This window comes from Sceloporus occidentalis, unplaced genomic scaffold (assembly GCF_023333645.1).
Source record: "Sceloporus occidentalis isolate IW3139 unplaced genomic scaffold, rSceOcc1.0.p SCAF_7, whole genome shotgun sequence".
In the NCBI taxonomy this organism is placed as follows: domain Eukaryota; kingdom Metazoa; phylum Chordata; class Lepidosauria; order Squamata; family Phrynosomatidae; genus Sceloporus; species Sceloporus occidentalis.
The window spans coordinates 9,229,443-9,253,438 of NW_028316987.1; positions in this window are offsets into that span (position 1 = coordinate 9,229,443).

The following is a 23,996-nucleotide window of genomic DNA, read 5'->3' on the forward strand; positions in this document are numbered from 1 at the left end:
CCTATGAATCTCCAGGTCCTCGAGTGTAACTCTATAATGGTCAACATCTTCCAGAAGTTGAACACAGAATCATGCAGAAGGGTCTATGAATGCCTAGAGAAGTGTTTTCCCTTGCAACTTCTAGGTTCTTCAGCACAACTCCATGGTCAACATGAAAAAGTCAAAGCTGCAAATATGAAAGGCCAACTGTAGATAGGAAAAGGGTTAAATTAAGGCAATTTATATTATTGATCTAAATCCAATTTTGATCTAAATCCCATTCCCAAATTATTTTATTATTTTAAAAAATAGATCTGATTTTTAAGCACATTTTTAAAGAAAACCTGAAAAAGAAAATATTAAAAGCTCAAGCTTAAGCATATTTATTCACCAATTACTCTTGACTGTTTTCATTATCTCTTATTCCTAGTAGGGCCCACTTTTGTTGTTGTTAGCTGTCTTCGAGGAAGCCAAGATGACTAAATGGAGGCTATCATACTTTGACCACATCAAGAGGAAAAAAGCATTGTTAGAAAAGACATGGGTACTAGAAAAGGCGGAGGGCAGTAGAAAGAGAGGAGGACCACATGCCAGATGGATAGACTAAATTAAGGAGACCGTGGGGTCTGAACCTACAGGACATGAACAGATAGGTAGAGGATGGGGGGGGGGGTTGAAGATATCTCATTCACAGGGTCACTATGAGTCGAGGTTGACTCCATTAACCAAACTGGGGCAGTGGCCTTAGCTGTGAGATGCAACTAGCAATAGCAGCAGCAGCAGCCTCTAGCCATGTGGGTGGTGGATTTAAAAACATACACACACACAAAACAAAACCCTATATTTGTTGTTAGCATTCTTACAGAACTGTCTTAAAAGTACCCTCTTGCACAGTCAAATTGCAGGTTACACCCAGAGTTGTTAGGATTTTTTCCACAAAGAGGGATGTAAAAGAAGGCTATGAATGTAAAGCTAAAAATGATAGGGACCGCAAAGGCGCTATCTAAACCAGCCTCCTCTAATCTGGTGCCCTTGAGAAATATTGGGTCGTGACTCCCATACTATGTTGACCTGGGATTATGAGAACTTTTGTCCAACCTGTTCTGAAAGTACCAGGTTGGGGGGAAAGCGGTTTTGCCTTCTGTTTTTTTCCACTCAAAACACCTCACCATCACCATTGCTGTTCACCTTTTGAGAAACTATCACATGTGATTTTGAACACACCGGTAGGTTAAGAGCTTTAACAGTACTTTTAATTTTGAAAAACTCTTTTAATATAGCATTTTAACTAATTTCTATTTTTGAATTATTGTAAACTGCCTTGACCCTTGGCAGGAGAAAGGCAGCATATAAATTTGATAAATAAAAATATGATCAATATGAATTGATCATACTATATTATGTAGCAAGCCTATGGTAGTGTTGTATATATTTGCATTACAAAGCAGAGGGCAAAGTTCCGTATGAAGGAAAGCTGATGTGTATATTTTATGCAAATCAAGCATATTTGCATATGTTTACTTATTTTGCATATAATCATTTCTGTGTCACGGGAAAGGCGAAGAATGGTGCAAGGTTCTGAAGCCCTGCATTCTGACCACAAAAATGCTTGAATTATGAGACACTGTATATATAGTCAGCCCTTCATATCCAGGGATTCTTTATCCACCAATTTAACCATCCATTGGTTGAAAATAGTTTGCCATTTTATATAAGGGACACCATTTTACTATGCTATTGCATTAAAAGAACTTGAGCATAAGTGGATTTTGGTATCCACGGGCGAGTCCTTGAACCAAACCCCAGCAGATACCAAGGGCCCACTGTACATAGATGGTTGCTTTCTGAGATTTCACTGAGATTCTAGTACTTGGCTCCTATCTTGGCAGCTGTAAGGTTGGGAGAGAGGGGAAGGCTGGAAAAGCTTTTCAGAAATGTTACCTTGAGATTCTAGGAGGCCTGAATTCTGACCCCACTAAAACAAGCATTGCATGAGTTGGCAGGTGCATGGCATCCGTACATCTCTGGTTATACTATAAACCCGGAAGCAAAAAGATTCCTATTATTTTGCCCAAGCCACATGGAAATTATGCTTGATCTGCAATCCAAATGGGAAAACGAGACATTATATGTGCTCATCATGGGGTGAGCCAGCAGAAATGCAGGTATTCTATGCAAACTCTGTGAGGCCACATTGATATTATTTCTTCGTAAGGACAATTTGCCTGCCCCCAAATTCAATAGTTAACTTTAATGTAGCAGAGAAACTACAACAGAAAAATCCATTCTGATCTATCAATTTGTGGGTTTCAAACCTTCCTCGTGGAACCCTGTGTTTGCCAAGGGCTGCAGAACCTCCAAAACAATCCTGGATTGTGGAAGACATCAAGCCCAGTGATTCTCAACCTTTGGCCCTTCCAAAGTTTTTTAGGACTTCAATTCCCACAATCCCTGGCCATTGGCCAAGCTGCCTGGGGCATTTTGGAGATGAAGTCCAGAAGATCTGTCAAACCAGAAACAGAGAACCACTACTCTAAACACACTCTTCACATGGAATGTGGTCTCTGCATCTTTAGGACTTAGCATCAACCCTTCCCATACAATGAAATGAGTACACCATCAGAGGTCAGTAGCATTGAACATATACTGAAGCCTGTGCCCTGATAACATACTCTCCAACTGTCTTGATTTGTCAGCAACAGTCTTGATTTATTGTCCCACTTTATCAGCTGCTTTTAAAATGTCCCATTTTCTCTCTCCTCCTCCCACTTTTCTCCCTCATCCTTTCCTTACATTAGTTGCTGCAAACTCAGTGCAAAGTGCAAAAATAGTTTGTACACAACTCAGCAAGGGTTAGAGAAGGAGGTAGAATTTTGCCTTGTAAGCACTCAGTGTGAATCCAGCAGGGAGGAGAAGCAGTGATGTATTCAAGTGTTTTAGTCCAAAGTCTCAAGTCAAGTCATAAGTCCCTGCAAGATTCCTTCATATTAATATTAATATTAAGACAAGCTATTGTAGTTGAGTCCTCCCGGGAATCACAAAGTGTCTGCCTACAACCTATCCTGAGCAGACGTACTTGGGAGTAAGTTAAAGTGAACACATGAAAGGCATTTCCAGGTACACATTATATTTTAACTGTTTCCTTTACATTTTCATACCCCTTCCTCTCATTAAGAAACTCAGTCATTCTTTTCCAGTTACTAAACCATACCTCTTTCAGTTTTCCAGACATGGGGGTGACATGGAGTTTCTGGGCCACGCAGTTCCTACCCATGCCCTCCCATTTGCTGCCAAAGTCAAATATCTTACCAACTCTGCTTAATAATAGGGTCAAACCTGACTGGAGCGGGCAGGAGCTCATTTAGAATATCTCATCCAAGACTCGCTACCTTGAAAAAATAAACCCATAACCAGCAGTGAGTGAATGTTTCAACACAGCCAATATTCTCATACACCAATGGATGACAAAAGATCAGCTGTTTGAAGCACGCTTGAGGAAATGTATCTGTTGAAATCCTTGCCTAATCCTTCCAGAACAGCACCCCAAATACATTTTTTCTCATAGGCCTGAAACACGGAGGTGGGTGTTCAAGCCCCCGTCCGAAAAGCCAGGGAGGGGTTAACCCCCCATCATTGTGCAAATTGGACCACCAAGGCTCCTTTGTAGTTGAGTCCCCTTAGGAATGATCAATCAGAAGTATATTAAATAATCAATAAGCACATACACAAATATTAAGACAGTGATTGCAGCTGAGCCCTTCCAAGCATAACAAAGGCTGCACTGCGCACTCACGTGGGAGTAAGCTTTCAATCTACACTGCAGAAATGATGCAGTTTGACACCACTTTAAATGCTGTAGCTCCATCCTATGGAATACTGAGATTTGTAGTTTTACAAGATCTTTAGGCTTCTCTGCCTTGTGGTTTTTGTGTGCCTTCAAGTTGTTTCTGACTTATGGTGACCCTATCATGAGGTTTTGTTGGCAAATTTCTTGAGGTTTGCCAATGCTTTCCCCCCCGGAAGCTGAGAGCATGTGTGACTCACCCAAGCTCACCCAGTGGGTTTCATGGCCATGCTGCAAACTGAATCCTGGTCTCCAGAGTCGCTGTCCAACACTTAAGCCACAATGCAACACGGACACACAAAACTACAAAACCTAGGATTGTATAGCATGGAGTCCTAATGGCTAAAGTTGAATATCACACTACACTGTTATAGCGCTCTTATTCTAATTTTACCGCTATAACTGCCTCCTGTGCAGGGTGACCAGGTGTCCTAACTGCAAAGAAGGACAAGGCACTGCAAAATGTAGGGCATTCAGGAAAAATGTAGGATGTTTCAAAATAAAAGCTAAAAACACTCACAGTACCTAGATTGTTGATTCCAGGATATAGTGATGTTAGTCTGTACAATCAGTACATAGAGAGATCTTGTAGCAACTTTAAAACTAACAGAAATAAAGAAGTTGGCTGCATGAATTTTTGTAGATTGCAGTCCACTTCCTCAGATGCATCTTAGGCCTCACTGAACTTAGGCCTCACTGAACTACAAGCCTCAGAATGCAACAGGAGACAGACAGGGCAGTAATAGTGGAATAGCAGCACTATAAGAATGTAGTGTGGTAACATGGTGTGTTTTTACATGAGAGAACACTTCTCTAGGAATCTCTAGGTCCTCCAATGCAACTCTGTGGTCAACATCTGCAAGACGCTGACCATAGAACTAAGCTGGAGGAGCTACAAAGGCCTAGTGGAGTGTCCTCTCCAGGAATCTCTAGGTCCTCCAATGCAACTCTGTGGTCAATATCTGCAAGACACTGACCACAGATTTGCGCCAGAGGCGCTACAAAGACATAGTAGAGTGTCCTCTCTAGGAATCTCTCCAGTGAAACTCTGTGGTTAACATCTGACCATAGAATTGTGCTGGAGGAGCTACAAAGGCCTAGTGGAGTGTCCTCGCTAGGAATCTGTAGGTGCGACCTTTGGTTAAAGTTGCCCATAGTATTGCACTGCAGGACCTAGATATTCCTAGAGAGGACATATTAATAAAATCCGTGAATAAGCAAATCCGCAAAAGCCAAAGACGCAAATGTGGAGGGATGAGTGTATTTATCTTTTCCCTCCCTGCCAGCCTCAGCCATCCTTTTCCCATGTTTGGTTGAAGGATTGACCAAGGCAAACATGGCCCTCTCACGTCATGCCTCATTCCGCCCTCAGTGCTCCTTCTTCCCTCATGAGCTGACCCTTCCTGCCCTGGCAGAGAAGTGGAAAGAATAAATAGGTGGAAGAATAGAAGAGCCCGCCTCATTATGGCGCAGAAGGCGAGCGAGAGAGGCAGCCGACAGCTGCTGCCATGTGTGAGGCAATGAAAGGTCTCAGCCCTGGTGCATGAGGCCTCTGATGCAGAGCCGCCTTTCTTTCTCTTACTGGGAGCCTGCTGGGCCTAGTGCACAGCTACTACTACAAAGCACTTTGAAGAGGCCAGGCGCTCCAGCCTTCAAGCCAGGCTTGGGTTTTGGGGGTGAAAATGTGGGGTGAGGAGGGGGAGATGAGGCAGTCTGATAATAACTGGGTCAGACGACAAAACAGCAGTGGCCCCCGACTCTGATCAAGAGAACTGAGGCGCTGGCTGCATCCACACTGGAGCAATAACCCGGTTTGGCCCTGCTTTTCTGGCTCAAGGCTATGGAATTCTGGGAGTTGGAGTTTGGGGCCCAGAGTGGAGCTCTGCTTTTTTGGCTGCTTTTTGTGTTAGGATTTTCACTTACAAGGAGTCTCCCCCCCATAATAACAACAACAACACCACACCTCACAGGGTTCATCCCGGCTGACAATGCTCACCACAAAATCCATTCTTGATCCTTATTTTTAAGTGCATTTTATTTTATCGTCAAAGGCAGTAATGCAGGGATGCCCACAGTGAGAGCCGCTTGTTTTATTTATTCTTCCTCTAAAATATATGATCCCTTAAAAGAAAAAGAAAAGACAAAAACCCGCAGGCAAATGGTACTGATTCCCAAATAAATGTGCTTAGTATCACGGATGGCAGCAGAAGTAAACTCCATTTTATTTCCATAGGCATTATGGTACCATAATTTATGTGAGTTTAAAAGGCAAGAACTACACATGCTCAGAATAGCTCTTTGTTTTTCAAAAACAGACCAAGGAAGGGGGACTTCTTCTTTGTGTTTTTGCTTTAACACAAACCAGGAACGTAGAAAAAAAACCCAAACTGTAGATGGGAGGGAGAAGCAGAAAATTTTTGTGTGCATCAAAAATTAAAATATATATACTCATGCCCATTTCAGTGGGAGACCCTAAAAAAACATAACAAGCCATTATAGACTAAAGTCTAAAATTATTTATGTCATGCTTGGAGAATCTCAGGCCTTCCAAGTGTTCAGGACTTCAACTCCCATCATTTCTTACCATTAACCACACTAATGGCATGGTTACATTTCTTACTTTTAGTCTAAGGCTTCTAGGAGTCAAAGTCCTAAACATCTGGAGGGCAAAATGTTCCCCACCTCTGACTATGTTGCACTGCTAGGCTGGGTTCCTACCAAGAATGCAGAAACTTTTGACTATTATACAAGGCCACTTGTTCAACATATTGTTCCCAGATTTGTGTTTTTCCTATATGATCTATTATATTTTTCACATTTTCTTAACTGCCACCCTATTTAATGCTTCCTAAATTTGCTTCCTAAATTTGGGTCCTCAGTTTGACTACAACTTCCAGAATCCCTGCCCATTGCTCATGCTGGCTGGGGTTTGTGGGAGCTAACGTCCAACAACATCTGGGGACCCATGCTTGAGAATCCATCTTTTGGATGCTGTTTAGTAGTCTTTCTTGGGATTCTCCAAAAAGAGAAAGCAAGCTTTATCAAACTAGTCTGGCTGGATGTCCCCCTACCATCCATCATTTCTTCAGCTATCAATCTGTGTTTTGCTTCTTTTATTTTGGAGGAGAAAGGACAGTAGCAACTTCAGCTGCAAATTATAAGGAACAAATCACTTTTCTTTCTGTTGGTGTTGTTGTGTGCCTTCAAGCTGATTCCAATTTATGGTCACCCTAAGAAGTTAGAAACTACTTGAAGGCACACACAACGACAACATCTGTGCTTCAGAGTTGAGGCAAGCTTTCTAGTCTAGAATGGAGACAGTCATGTGGGATGAACATGACAGTTTTAAAGCAAACTGAAATTGTACTGAAAAACTTTGACCTCAGCAAGGCTGGTCTTACTGTCAGGTGCAGTGAGGCAGATGCCTCGGGCAGCATGTTCTAAGTAGCAGAGAATGGCAACAAGATGTTGAAGGAGAAAGCATAGATTCTTAAGCTATCTAACATATGGAGGGCCAGTATTTTCATTTTCCAAATGTAACAGGAACTAGGATCATATTTGTTTCCAGCTTAAATCTTTCTTTCTTTCTTGGAAACTCCAGGGATTGGTATCTGATGGCTCATAAACTGGCACATGGACCACCAATCTGAGTAACAGGGTGCTAGATGATCATCCTGTGCTCCTTAATCCATTGTAATGCCCTCAGGTACAGTGGGAGTCAACTGTCTTCTGCCAGAATTGAAGTAACTTCTGTAATGGGAGAAGGATGCCATTTGGTCCTTTTCCTCAGGCAGCAAAATATTGTGTGTTGGCCCTTCCTAAAGTGTACACATAAATTGCTTTTGCACCACTGTTTATCAGGTTATGCAGGTTTCTAAAATGACAGGAAAACCTGTCAAACCTGCGTTGCCAGAGGCAAAAGTAGAACAAGTATATATACTGCAAGCATTGAGGCTCACTCCCTGTGACTGCCTTCAAACCACCTCAAAGATATTGTTATCTCACCATCACTGTGAAGGAAGAAAACAAACCCTGCCAAGGCTGAGGAAATAAAGGCGAGAAAAACAGGAGAGTGGTTTTTCTCAATTCTACCCAATCTGTAGAACAGGAACACCATTCCAAACTAGGGCCAAGGCATATTCTAGCACCCTACTCTGCAGCAGATCTGGAAATGAAAAACTGGAAATGTTCATTTTTTAACTACATCTTTCAGAATCACAGCATGGGGAAGGGGTATGTGTTCACTATAGAGTTTTTCCAGAATGCTATCGGTAACGTCCCACAACTCTGTGAGCACATCTAGAGATTCTGTGTTGCAGTCCAGAAAAAGAACAATTTTGCGATCTGGAGCCCCTTCATACTACACAATTGTAGCACTATGATTTTGTTTTAACTGCCATAGCTGCGGCCTATGAAATCCTGGGATTTGTAGTTTAGGGAAGGGTATTTAGAATTCTTTGCCAGGGAGGTCTAGTGCCCCTGCAGCTACAAACCCCACAATTCCATAGGATGAAGCTGTGGCAGTTAAAAGTGGGATAACAGTCCTATTAATATGTAATGTACAAGGGCCCTATATCTGGGACTCTATATGTGAATCAAATATAAGAAAATGGAATGGGTTTAGGGAACTGATGCAGTTTCTCCTAGCATGTGTTTTCTTCCTCATTATAGTTGGTCCTTCACATTTATGGCTTTGACTTTTGCAGATTTAATTTTTCATGGATTTTTATTAATATGTTCTCTCTAGGAATCTCTAGGTCCTCCAGTGCAATTCTGACCGACATTGACCGTAGAGTTGTGCTGGAGAATGTAGAAGTTCCTAGAGAAAATGCTTCTCTAGGCATTTGTGGGTCCACAAACATGATTCTATGATCAGCTTCTGACAGACGCTGACCCCAGAGTTGCCTTGGAGGACCTGCAGATTCCTAGAGAAGTGTTCTCTCAGATAAAATAATATTTTTTGGTCTGTTTGTGGTTTTTCCACATTCACGAGGGTCCCTCACCCCTAACCCCAGCGAATGTGGAGGGACCATTGTAATGACCTTTGCCATCTTGACCACACTCAGGTGTTGCTTGGCCACATATGTCCTGGTTTTCATCTATGAAATGTTGGAAGGTGTAAACACTGCCTAAATGTAGGACCAGCTGTCATGCAATGCAAATGGCTTAAAGGCCCAATGTCTCTGCCTCTTAATAACAGTGGCACAACCCTAGTGCAAAAGGTATCTTTTTCCAATCTAGGCCCAGGAGGACAGGCTGGGAGGGGGGGTGCATGGAGGCAAGTGGAGGGGAGGAGGATGCCCCAGAAATATATCTTAGGAGATCCTGTCAACGCACCTGGAGGCGTGGCACCGAGGCAGGGAAAATGTCAATGAAAAACTGGTGGTGGAACATCCTGCGCTGTTTCTGTGCCAAAGGTGTCAGGGGCCCCAGGGCAAGGCGTTGCCGTGCTTGTTTTTGCACTCTCAGTGAGCTGGTGCCTCTGCAGAAGCAAGTGAGGCCTTTCCCAAGCTTGCCGGTGCCCACACCCTTGCCCAGCCTCACTCCTCCTTTGCTGAACCTGGCATTTTTTGCTGAACGCTGGCTTCGGGCAGTGAAACCGGGAGGCTGAGTCAGTTGCGTTCCCCCTCGAGGCATGGAGCAGGGTGGGGCAGGAGTCTCTCCTGGGGATGATGGGGCTGCTCCTGGCTCTTATAGCCTTAATATTAACAGTGCCAGTTTTTAGGTTGACTTGAAAGAGCCCTGACCGATAGCTCACTATAGCTCACACTCATAATAATTTGTCTCGAGGAAGAGGATGATCCTGAGCATGTGCAGAGGGCCCTCTGCTCATTGCTCTGGAAATGCAACACATCCCACTTATATGGGGCGAGGCGAGGCGAGGCTTTCTGTTGGAAGGAGACAAATGCCGAGGAAGCCGTTCTTTTGACTGCCAACATTAATCATTTAAGAGACAGATCACTTCAGGGAAACAAAACTTGGTAGAGCCTTCCTTTCGCTCCCACTCCCTTTTTTCTCTAGTTGCTGTTATTATTTTATTAGCAACAGCAGCAAGGAGAGGAGGAGGAGGGGAAGATTCCTTTGTCCAAACATAAGATCTTTCAGCAATGAAAAGATTCAGAACAGTCTCCTCTCACATGCTTATGATCATAGCTCCCTCTTTGTGACACCTTGTGACTTTTTGCTTCTTCAAGCTTCTAGTCCTCATGTATATTTGTTTAGAAATGAATCACCACCTTTTAGATACAGTTTCCAATGTGTCTTATCAACAAGGGTAATAACATATTATTAAAACATAAAACCATAGTACAACATGAAATGTAGCAGAAGACAGTAGAAACCCCAATCATGATTTTTTAAAAAGAAAACAAAAATTGCAAGCAGCAGTTTAAGGCTGTAATCTATAGCTTCCCTTCAGTTTGCACAGGGTCATTTTCTCCCAGCCTCTCTTGTCAAATTCTTTCTCTTTTTCCTTCCCTCTTTGAAGTTACACCCCTGCCAGGATTCTCTATTATCAAAGCATCATCCTATCTTCTCGCAAGTCCTTTCTTAGATCCAGACTTCCACTGCAACACTGGTGTTAGCATGCTGGCTGTGGGATTCTGGGAGCTACAGTGGAAATCAAAATCTGTCAAAAGTCTGTACTTGTTTTATACGTCTATGCCAGAGGCTATGAAACAAGAACAGTAACACAGTTGTGGGATGGACTTTGGGACTGACATCTGGAGTTCCATTGTTGTTGTTGTTGTTGTTGTTGTGTGCCTTCAAGTCATTTCCGATTTATGGCGACCTTAAGGCAAACCTAACATGGGTTTTTCTTGGCAAGTTTTTTCGGAGGGGGTTTGCCATTGCCTTCCCCTGAGGCTGAGAATGACTTGCCCAAAGTCACCCAGCGGGTATCCATGGCTGATTGAGGATTTGAACCCTGGTCTCTAGAGTTCCATACTCCTCAACATTTCACAGATGCAAACTGGGAAATGTGGTCAAGCAGCATCAGAGCCCAGTCAATATGGCAAAAGTGACTGATGAGGAAGAACTCTGTCTTGGAGGACAGAACTAAACAGCCTGCCCTGCATCTCCTAAACTGGTCTGCTGTTCTCTGGAGGATCCTACCCCATTGCCAATCCTGGAGAAACTCAGCTCACTGTCCAACCAGTTTCCATATATGAACTAGAAGGCTGTATGCATCATCCTCTCCTTTGCCTCTTGCAAGGAAACATCTTGGGTCAACTTGTCTGCAAGACAGGCAACAATCAATAGCACTGCTTTCTGTATCAAAGCATCTCTGTGGCCAGACATTCACATACACACAGCAGTCTTTCCCTCCCAGCCTTCTCAGCTGCCACAACCTACATAAGGTAACCAAACAGAATCAGGTTTCCATTGAGGATGTGGATCCTGTTGTTGCCTAAATTTAAAAGTTAACTGAAATTTAGAAGCTGCCCCAACTCTGGCCTTCTTGTTAACAGGAGAACGAAGAGGAACAGCAGGAGCAACAGCAAAAGTACTAGCAGAGATCACCAGTGAACTTTACTGTGGACAAGATGGGGAGGATGTTAACACCATGATCTTACATCAGGGTTGTTCAGATTTATGCACTGATTATGCTATCTGACCTTTGTGTTGAATGTCAACCTTGTGCAACCAAATGAACATGACTGCCAATTACAGCAGGGGCAGACAAATACACATTGGTTGTTGTTGCTGCTGTGTGCCTTCACGTCATTTCTGGCAGGCAAACCTAACACAGGGTTTTTCTTGGCAATATTTCCTCAGAGGGAGTTTGCCTTCCTCTGAGGCTGAGAGAGAGTGACTAGCCCAAGGTCACCCAGGAGGTTTCCCTGGCTGAATGGGGATTTGAAACCTGGTCTCCAAAGTCACTGTCCAGCACTGAAACCACTATACCATGGTTGGGTCTCTAGAATGTGTAGCCACATATATAATGTTGTTGCATGTGAAAGTCTGCTCCTGCAATCTTGAACTGAATGTGGACATAGTGCGCTGGACAAAAATGTCCAACCACTTCCATAGAGGAACTTAAGACACCAACAGGAATGCTATCTTATGCTGCAGTCTTTGGGGTCACACCCTGCACTCACAAAGACACACTTTTAGGGGTCCAGATGGAGAAAATCCTACAATTATATGATGATTCTCATTGTATCAGTAGATACACCTCCCATGCAAGCATATGGCCATCAACACCCAGATCGAGGCAGTTTCCATGAAGGCTGTTAATAGAACCAAAGTGAGAAAGTATGCTTGGTGGTCATCTAATCCAACCCCTTGCCCAATACAGGATCTGCAGGGCATGATGCAATTACAGGATCCCTGACAAGGTGGCTGCCCAAAGTCTGCTCTTTACCATTTCAGCTGGTGAAAAGGTTCAGACATTTTGCACTGGATTGAGAGCATGCCACCTTGCAACCCGAAACAATACGTTACAGTGCTCAGTGCTCCAACCAGATATATCTGCTTCCCAGAACTCTGAATGTTTTAGAAATAATTTGTTCCCATTACTTGTTACAGAGTTATTGCAATATCATTTGTTCCTATTACTCATGACCATGTTTAACATTTAGCTCATTATGTTGCTTATTAGAGCCCGTGTGATGTAGTGGGTTGAGTGTTGGACTAGGACTCTGGAGATCAGGGTTCAAATCCTAGCTCGCCCATGTAAATCCCTTGGGCAACCTTGGGTGACCTTGGGCAAGTCACACCCTCTCAGCCTCAGAGGATGGCAATGGCAACCCTCTTCTGAAGAAACTTGCCAAGAAAACCCTGTGAAAGGTTTGCCTTAGGTTCACCATAAGTGGGAAATGACTTGAAGACACACAAGAACAACAAAAGTTACTTTCCTATTACTTTTCATTGCTTTTGTTAAAACGCTGCTGAAATGAGAGCCCAATCTGGCACATGATATGATTATGGGCTCTCATTTCAGCAGCAGAAGAAAAATGTGGTCAACAAGTTTTAGCCATGGTAGCCAGTGCTGTATTGGAGACAGAGGTCTTTGTTTAGCAGTGACAATGGCATTATTTCTCCAATCCATCCTAGGCTTCCCTGTTCTCTCTAAAATCAGCTGCAGTCCTTGCAGTAGCTGGAAGGGAAATGCATGTTCTCATCTACAATATATTGCCGTGAATGGTCCCTTTTCTAGTGCAAGGAATAAGGGGGTGGTTTGATCTTGAATGAATAATTAAGACCCACTGTTTTTTGTTTTGTTTTGTTTTGACAAAAGAGCTGCTTTGATGGAGACCAAAAAAACAAAAAAAAAACCTGCTGGATTTGGATTATTACTATGGATACATAGAGCTGCCTGCATTTTTCAACACTCCTTGAGGACATGGCTATGGGAACTGTCCTGATGAACAGAAAGCTATTACTGCTACATGGTTGGTAGTTAAAGGGAACCACATTTAACTACACATCTCTAAATGTCAGATACTGGGTTTAAAGAGCAGGGGATAGGTGCTGTCTTAATCCTGACTACTTTCTGGATTTTAGTCTAATCCAGAATTTGGAAACATTTTAAACAACTCTCTGAATCAGAATGGCCAGGAAGGAAGGAAGGAAGGAAGGAAGGAAGGAAGGAAGGATAAGATTTCTGAATTCTGGGCCGATCCATCATAGCAGTTCTGGTTTTCTTCTGGCACAATCTGACACAATGGGACACATTATTTTAATCCAAAAGCAGCATAGGTGTCAATCCTAGTTCTGTAGTCATAATCACTAATCTGGGACTCCCATAAACATTGAAGAGGTGTGGCGTATATGTGTATGTTCGTGTGTGCGTGTGACTCTACTACTGTTTAGTCTCCTGGGCTGCAAATAAAAGAAAGCTTTTAAATGATTTTAAAGGGAAACTAATCTGTATTATGTGAGCTTGAGTGTGTGCCCTAAGGCAACCATGCTCTGATGGGAAGGCCTTTCCCCTTTCTCCACAGCACATAGTTTATGGTAAGGATCAGTTCTCCCTCTATATACTCTAGGAAGACCGCTCAAGCAGCCAAGAAAAGCATCTTTGCTTCTGAAAACAGTGAAGCAGTAACATTGCTCATTCCCTTTGTGCATGAAAGAGACACAGACAAACAACTGCAAAGGCAAAAAACAAAACAAAAAAACCCACATGCACCCCACCTCCTCAGAAAACACTTGTCAAAATCTTTACTATATATTTATATATAGTCAGATCTAATGTGTAGAAATACAATATTATTGGGTCACCAAAAAATTCAGGCATTTGTTGATTTCCTATAGGAGGAAACCATCATCACTTCAGTGAGTCCCTTTCTGCAACATTAGCAGCAGTAACAACAACAACTTCGCTTTATTAATAGGGTAGCTGCCTCAGTCAACAGCATGGAAGACAGAGTTGAAAAAGACAAAACCTCTCCCACCACCAGTCAGGGATGTAGCCAAGGTGGGGGGGGGGTCCTTGGGGTCTAGACCCCCCCCTTCCATTAGATAAAATGAATGGTGCATGCCGCTGCGCCACCGCACCCAAGCCCCATTATAATAGTAGCACTTAGTTTGGACCCCCCTGCCCAAAATCCTGGCTACGTCCCTGCACCAGTAGGGACCTAAATATCCCAAAGACACCAGATCCCATCTGATCCTGGAAGTGAATCAGGTCAGCTTTTTTCAGTACTTGGAGGGGAGACCACCAAGGAATACCACATGCTGTAGGCTATATTTCATAATAAGGAACTGGCAAAACAAACTGTGAGTATTCCTTGCCTAGAAAACCCTACAGAATTTATAGGGTCACCTTAAGTTGACAGGTGACTTGAAGGCACATATACACTCCCAATGATCCTGCCTATGAGATTGCCATTGCTCTACCACTATTAGTGGTAAACCTGGAGATTGCTGGAGAAGGCTTCCCCTTCTGCCCACATATCCTAAAAGCAAGGTTTAAACATCCCCTTCTTTATGCTCTGTGTATATCTCTGTGTCTTACCATGTGCTTCTGGGTCTGCACATGGCTATGTACACACACATGTAGCTCTGTCTCTCACCATCACTAAACGTGGCCCTTGGCTAGGCACACTCACTTCGACGTAAACCTCCTAGAACTTAATGGGGTATACTTTTGAATAGACACATACAGAATCTTACAATTTACAGCTATTTGCAAAGCAACCAGCTGTGAAGGAGGAAAGGGGCTTATGCCTGTTTCGCTATGGTGTTGAAAAAGAGGAAATTTCAGCAGGTGCATCTTTTTTGCACCCCTGTGAACAAGTCGCCACATCCTCTCCTCAATAGTCATCATGCTCAAGGAAAGGTTGTCACCCTAGCCAGAATTTGACCTGCTCAGCCAGAATTTTATTTTCTTGGCCAACTGCCAGACCTGAGAGGATCCAAAACCCAGAGCAGGGAGAGCAGAGAAATAGCAGCTGGATGTTGCTTGCCAATAGTAAGCCTACCTTGCTCTCGTCCCAGCCCACTCCTGAGCACAAAGGTGTCACACAGTGATGACAGTCTAAATTTGCAATGGGTTTGAGTCAATACATGTCATCTCCTCCCTGGTCAGTCTTTGGCAGTGCAGCAACTGTGCAGTCATTGCTACTCTCAGCAGGTAGGAAGAGGAGAAGGAGTGGGATATGTGATTTCACAGTTCACCGGGGACACCTTCAGATCAGGCAGAAAACAATTAGAAAACACATTTCATACACACATACACAGGGATCTACTTCACTGTAGATAAAATCTAAAAAAAGTTTATTATCTTTTCAAGTAAACTCTGCAGATGCCCACAGGCATCTAGCCCAAAGTGCTGAGGTTTTTGTGAATACAAGGTGGCAACCCTAATATTAGACAAAATAGCAGCTCTGCTTACCTTTGCATCTCTATGTCCTAAACAGGCACAGCTTTAATTCAATTAGAGTTGGACTTGTGGTCCTCCAGATGTATTTAGAATACAGCTCCCATGATCCTTCACTACTAGCTATGCTGGCTAAGAGTTACAATCAAACAACTTCTGGATTTCCACACATTGCCTTCCTCCCCATTAAATACTGAAACAACTGGTGCAGCCTTCCTAACTTGGCACCTCCAGAAGTTTGTTTAGTTTCCATCATCCTCAAGTGACATGGCCATTGGTCTGTCTAGCTAAATGGTCTACACTACTATTTTCTAATCATCTCTATACTGTGTGTTAGCAGTGCAGTTTATGAGTGTTGTAGTCCAACAAATCTGAAGAGCACTTCAGGTTGAGAAAGGATGAAGAACAGGGCTAAGGAATGTGTGGATTTCCAGAGATTATCAGTATGCAAAGGGATTTTTGTAGCGCCTTTGAGATTACTTATGTGAAAGAAGTTCACAGAGTTAATCTGAAAGATGGTACGAGATCCTTTTGCATACTGATATCCAGACTAATATGGCTATGGACCTTATCATACGGGAGGGATCCCATGCAAAAACAGGACTTAAAGTGAAAAAACCTGCAAAAGTGGATTTATTATCAGACAATGTCCAGGTTAACCTAACATTAATCTGGACAGAAAATAGAAAAGACACGCAAAAGTGCAACTGATTTTCAGCAACGTCGCTGTTAAGGTGCATTAATGCAACATTAACCCAGCTAGAAAGTACACAAAACGTGATTCTTTTTACTACCAGAAAATCCCAAAAGTAAAAAGAATTGTGTTTGTCAACTTTCTAGCCAGTTTAATGTTGTGTCAACCCTGATGTGTCTGAAAATCAATCATGCTTTTCTGTGTTTTCTTAGGGTTTTTTTCTTTCAGGTTTTAAATCCTATTTCTGCACAGGATGCCTCCTGCCTGATAAAGTCTGCATTGTACCTCCAGAGGTTGTTGGACTGTAATTCCCATCAGCCCCAGGCAGCACTGCCAATGCTCAGGGATGACATGTGCTGCAATCAGTGCTTTGAAAAGTGACCTTTCCAGACTACAATTCTGCATATACACCTGGTACTGCCCAGGGATTCTAGGAACTGTAGTCCTGAAGCTTGAGTTGGGAGGACTAAACATTCCACACCCTCAATGCAGGCTTACTCCTTTTTTTAAACTGTAAGCTGCACATGCAGCTCCCAGGCGTGGGAGCCAGCTCTTCAAATCCTCTTCCCCTTCAAGCCCTACCCAGGTACGTAGCTCTCGTTCCCACTGGGAGGACATGAGTTCCTGTGCTTGGTTGGAAGTGTGGGAGGTGAGAAGCTAAAGGGATTTCATGACTAATTCCAAGGTGAGGTCATCGGCTCTTGGGAGAGGCTGGGATGTCGCAGGACGGCATGAGAGCGATGATGGGATGGTTGGCCTCAGCACACCTGAACCTGTGGAATGCTCATAAGCCAGTTGCCGGGGAGTGGTGCACAGTTGCTAGGTGGAGGAAGTGGCAGGTGGAGCCCAGGTGGGTCATGTGACAGGCATGGAACAGACCCAGGTGGTTGCGCCAAGGGCCTCCAGGGAAGGGCTGCATGGGTGGGACCTCTGGGAGAAACTGGAAAGGGAATCGGGCGGGGAAAGGAGGAAGTTGCTTGTAACATCAAGATGACTTGCAGGAAACATGGGTGGGAAGCACTCTACAAACTTTATTCCTCACACCAGTGGGAGTGTGTGTGTGTGTGTGTGTGAGTGTTTGTGTTCCTTTAAATGTATGGCCCCCCCTATGAATTTCATAGGATTTCTTGTTTGTTATTAACGGCACCTCGAGTCCATCCCGACCAATGGTGACCCTGTGGATGAGACATCTCTAAGAACCCATCCTCCACTGCTCTGCTTAGTTCCTGCAAACTCATGTCCGTGACCTCCCTAAAAAGTCCATCCATCTAATAATAATAATAATTTATACCCTGCTCTTCAGCCAAGGCTATCAAAGTGGCTTACAATTTGTTAATTAGACATTTAGACATTTAGCATGCACCTTCCTCTGTTTCTGTTTCCACCTTTCTCAGCATCATTGGGTTTTTTTCCTAATGAGTCCTCCTTTCTCATGATAAGTGTGACAGCCTCAATTTAGTCGTCTTGGCTTCCAGGGAGATTTCTGACTTGATCCACTCTAGCATCCATTTGTCTTTTTGGCCATCCACGGGATCCTCAGCACTCTTCCCCAGCATCACATCTCAAATGAGTTGATTTTCTTCCTATCTTCTTTCTTAACTTCCCAGCTCTCTCATCCATGCCTGGCAATAGGGACTACAATGGCTTGTATGATTCTGACTTTTGTGCTCCGTTGTATAGCTTTGCATTTTAGAATATTTTCTAGTTCTTTCATGGCTGCCCAAGTATTTCACAGCCTCTACAGGATTTCCTGTAGGCAAGGAATATTCAGAGATCATTTGTCTTCCTTTGAAATATAGCCTACAGCAGCTGGGTATTCCTCAAAGGTCCTCCATGTTAGGGTTGCCAACTACCTTTAATGGTTGTGGAGGGGAGGAAATTTGAGCAATTGTTGCTTGCCCAGGTTACCCAGATGCCCTCCTTTTCCAGGATATTTCCTACATTTTGGCCTTCTCTTCTAGAGAAATTCCAACATGTCCTTCATTTTGAGCATGACTAAGAAGCATGAATTCCAAGATATGTCCTACATTTCAGCCTTTTATCCCAGAGAAATTCCAACATGTCCTTCATTTTGCAAAGGGAATTTATATGAGTGTTTTCAGCTTTTATTTTGTAATGGCCTACAATGTCCTACATTTTGTGGTTCCTTGTCCTCCTTTGTGGTTACTATATCAGGTCACCCTATATTTGTCCCGCAACCAGGTAACAAGCAACATCTGCCAAAACTCCCTCTTTTCTACAACCATTAAAGATAGAAGGGCCCCCTCCAGTTCAGTCTGGCAACCCTAACTAGGTCTGACCCTGCTTAGCTTCCAAGATCAGACAGGATCTGGTGCCTTCAGGATATTATGCTCTACTAGTGGGAGGCCTGTTATTTTTCTCTTAAATATCTGAGGAAAAAATTGGTTTATCGTCTGCCAAACTGTGGTCGCAGACCCCACATTCCCTCACACATTCACTCACACCTGGTCAGACCAAGGTATTTTGCTGCCTAAGGCATAATTGCAAATGGTGCCAGCCCAGACATAATTGAAGGTGTAAAGAACCAAAAGACAGCCAAGGTATTTTGGTGCTTAAGGCAAAAAATCACACAGATGCTTTTGCTCTCTGCCTTGTGAGTAAATATACATTGGTAGCAAAGTAAATAACTATTTCCCAACACCAAAAAATTATTGCCTGAAGTGGCTACCTCAAACTGCCTAATGGTAAGGCCAGTACTTCCTGGGTGCATCACTTAGGACCTGAACAGACAGGCTAAAATAAAGCTGCTTCGGGTCACTTTGGAGGTATGTTGTTTGAATGACATGTGCATCTTAAGAGGCCAGAAGCTGTGTCAAAGCTGCGCTCCAGCCCTTAAGCCTGGAGCGTGGCCTTGGCGTGGCTTCCAGTCTCTTAGGATGCATGCGTCATTTAAACAGCACACTTCCAAAGTGACCCGAAGCAGCTTTATTTCAGCCTGTCTGTTCAGGCCTAGTTTCCTTACAGTCCTTAACAGTCTCCAGTTTTTCCCCTCATTGAAATGGAAATTTGTGCTGGCATGCACTATTAACACATGCAAATCACACCTTGACGTTGCTATCATATATGCATGAACCAGCAAGCAGTGTTCCATCAGCATGAATGTCTAGTACTGTTATTCCTCTGTGTGCATGCTAAGAGATATGCAGATATATTTGCTTGGATCCTAAAATAATCTTTTTTAAGCAAGTACATCACAGGAAATACTCCTGTGTTCTCCTCACCATACCATGCACCTGTGCCCTGTTCCACACTTTGTACAGCAGGGTTTCTGAGTACATTGGCTAGACACAAAAGAAAACAGGGCTGTTCCCTTCTATTCCATTATGTAAAAGAAGAAATTTCCACTGGAGTCCCTTTGTCAATAACCTATAGTGTGTGATGGTGTCCAGTAGGGGCCAGGAAACTTTCCTTCTAGCAATTTCTTGAAGTCAACATATCATCTGTAATGCAGTGAGGACATTTTAGATTCTGTATTTCATAACCTAAGAGAGACCAGCTTCTTAAGATAGATATTACTCCATTTCCTTCAATGGGGGCAGTTCCCTATCCGTACTGCATTTGGGGGCCCTAATGTTTCTTCTGCTATGTAGTTCCCTAGATATCTGCTCCCCAAACCCTGCCCTGATGAAACCACTGCTTATCATAGGACCCAATCTACTCTATTTATCCTCACAATTATCCTGCAGAGCAAATTTGTGTTAAATGAAGCTGAGGCTGACAGAAAGTGGCAGGCCTATCCAAAAACTTCATGTTCAGTACAGGAGTGAATCCAGTTTTACATGACTCTACATTATCTCCATTAGAACACATTTGTCTCAACTATGTAGCTATATTGGGGGGGAGGGAGAAGAAATGCTCCCTCAAATAAGAATTCTGCCTCCCCAAATTTTTCCCGAGTCCCATAATTTCTAGCATTGCAGTAAATTAAAACTTCAGTTAACTATTCATAAATACAGTTTAGTCATCTAAAGAAAATGGACAGAAGTCAGTGTGGTGTAGTGGTTTGAGTGTTGGACTATGACTCTGCAGACCAGGGTTCAAATCACCACTCAGCCATGGATACCCACTGGGTGACCTTTGGCAAGTCACACACTCTTAGCCCCTCTGAACAAATCATGCCAAGAAAACTCCATGATGGGGTCACCATAAGTTGGACATGAAGGCACACAGCAACAACTAAAGGTGCAACTATACTGCAGAATACAGTTTGACACCATTTTAAGTGCTGTAGCTCCTTCCTATGGAATCTCGGGGTTTGTAGTTTTACAAGGTCTTTAGCCTCCTCTGCCAAAGAGTGTGGGTATCTCCGAATGCTGTAGAATGGAGCCTACAGTTAAAGTGGTTTCGAACCGCATTATTTCTACAGTGTAAATGCACCCAAAGTTGCCAAATGAATAAAAACACAGAAGAAAAAAGAAGAATTCTAGGTGTGATTTTCAAAATTACACTCTCTGCAATGGTAGAAATTTGGAGACTGAAGGAAAATTTTGCCCCCCCCCAAGCTACATACCGAAAGTGACCCCTAACTTAAAGTTGGTCACCACTGAATGGAAACATTGATCCTATTAATCACTCAGCTCCCAGAATTAGAAGGTGTGGACATTTTGAACCAAGGACCACATAGACACCTATCCTTCCAACTGAATCCTGTTCTCACAGACATCTGTAACCACTAGCACACACCCACCCCCCCCATGATCCTGGTGGTGGGGAGAGACACCTCACCCCAGCACTACACCCCACCAAGGCAAGAGAGAGCACTCTGTTTCAAATGTGTCAGAAATCTAATGTAGATACATTTATTACAAGCAATTATAATAATACAGAGCTCCACTACACAACAAAGATCTTCCATAGTTTTGTGTAAAGCTCAAAGCTGCCACCTTGTGGGGAGTTTGGAAACCCTCTCTTAAAGGCCCCTTTAAAAACATCAGCACTTGGTCTCATCCAAAATATTTGACTTTGCTCCCTCAAATAAGAATTCTGCCTCCCATGAAAATTTCAATCTCCAAATTTCTAACATTACAGTAACTGAAGGCTACAATTGTACATCTGGAAACACAAAATCCACTAAACAGTACTACTGTTTTGGTTGGCCAATAAAGATATAGCTGTTCTGTGGATTTTGGATGTTATTATACTTTTCTACATGGCTAACATGGCTACCCGTGGATATGTTATCTGGAAATACAGTTTAGGTACCCAGAGAAAAGGGGCAGGCAAAATAACCAAGCGATGCAAATGGAGCAAATAAAGAGATCTAGGTGTGAATAATTTACAGTGTGTAACCTTCTCCAATGCTCGAAATGTGGGGCCTGAAGGGCACAATACTCGTTTGGAAAAGACGCAATACTCCTGTCCTCTCGCTGCAAATACACTCCTACTGAGGACATTGAGGTAATTTAAGGGATGCCAGATATACTGTAAGGCCTGCACAATTCTGTCTTTATCACTTTTTCTTCTTGCTCTCCAGCACCTACTGCTAGGGCAGCTATGTCACTTTGCCTAATGCTAAGGCTGATGGAGAAGTACCAGTAGGATCATAGCTACACATTTCTGTGATATGAACCAATACCCGTTCAACAAAGCAAGATTAATGTGAAGTTGAAGCCTTTCTTGGCTGTCATCCATAGGTTTTTTTAAAGGGCTTTTCAGGCTATGAGGCTGTGCTCTAGTATTCAGTGAAATACTGGACCATGCCAACAACTATCAGGTCAGAATGCACAGGGGAGCCATTGAAATCCATAAACACCTGGACAACCTCAACAGGAAAGGACAAACTCTTAAAGTAAACAAAGTTTGGCTACCAGTCCTAAAAAACACCAAAGTCAAGACCCAGCAAATGCAAATGAAAACCGCCCAGGGTGAGGGGGGTTTCCCAGCAGACAACAGATGATTAATTTAAAAAGACACCTGAGGGCTTGCTATTCAACCACAGAATACACAGATTAACATGTAAATCACTTCCTTTCAACCAACAATATATATACCCCACTCTCTTCCATGCCAGCATTCTCTGAAGATGCCAGCCACAGCTGCTGGCAAACAACAGGAACAAACTCTTCTAGAACACAGCCTCATAGCCTGAAAAACCTACAAAAAAACTAAGGCAAGATTAATTCCCTGGACCAATCTACTACAGGATAGACCAACAACACAAAATGACAGAACACCCCAAATGGTCACCTACAATCCCCAACTGAGACCACTCAAATGCATAAACAAAAAGCTAAAACTAGTTCTGGATAATAATACAGCCTCCTCCCAAACTCTGGAAGGCAGTCTTTTATTGGCCTACAGACAACCTCTGATTCTTAAAACAACTACTCACTTACAACAAGATGAATAAAATGGATACAGAGACATGACCCTGAGTATTACCCACAACATCAGAGGTACAATCACTGGTTTCTTTTCCAGTGTGCTATATGCCACGTTATGCCAGCAATGCCCTCTACATTGGACAAACAGAACTCCAAGAAAGAAAAGAAATGGGCACAAATTGGGCCCAAAAACCAGTTGCAGAACATTTCAGCTTCCCTGGACATACAGTATGGGATTTAAAGGTTGCAGTCCTTGAACTGCAGGAAGGAAGACTAAAAAGAGAAACAGCTGAATGGAATTGTATTTCCAATTCCCAATCTGTTAGCAGATACATGAATAAAGACAATGGCTTCATAGCACACTACATGTATAAATACAAGAGTCCTTGCTATATTTCAGTGGAAGGAACTGGCAAAACCACTTCTGAGTATTCTTGAAGAAATGGAATTTCTTCATGGAATTCAAGGAGCTGCCATAAGTTAACAGGGGACTTGGAAGGCACATGCACATACATTTGGTTACTGAATATGTAACAAACGAAATCTTAGAGAAAGTTTTAAGCCCAAGGAAACTGACTTTTGTTAAGCAGGTTTATTGCTTTCATCTACCAACACTAACTGACCACTGTAAAGATCTGAAAGATTTGTATCACTTTATGCAGTCCTTGAAAATTTATGGCAAGGGACATGATTTGCATCTTTCTGAACCCTATTACATTTTATCCCACTCCCACACATATGTAAATATGCTTTATTAGCTTACTTGCTAATTAGCTTACTTGCTGTTCACCGCTATGATCTTTGGAATAGCGGTATATAAATAAAACAAATTATTATATCCTCAGGCCTACATATTAGTCTGTACTGCATCTGAAGAAGTGAGTTTATATCCATGAAAGCTCATGCTAAAATAAAAACCAGTCAGTCTTAAAGGTGCTGCTACATTCCTTTCTCCTCCTCCCTTCCTCCTTTTTATATCTCTTTCCTAGGGTCACTATAAGTTGAAGCCAATCTGACAGGAATTAAAAACAACATAACATAGAACTCATTACTTCCAAGCTTCACTTTATCCTCTTCATTAATTTTGGAATTTTTCCCATGACCAACAAGGCTAGTTTTTTTTTAAACCCTCCATAGATTCCTGTTAGTCAACTCTGAGAATGGATCCAACCCTTTCATCTGCTTGGCCAATGATATATACAAAGCAGCTTTTGACATTGCAGTTAAAATGTGTTCAGCATCCACTTGTAAAGTTGGTCCAAGATGATTTCAAAAATAGTGCAGGGTTCCCTTCCCCTGCCCATTAAG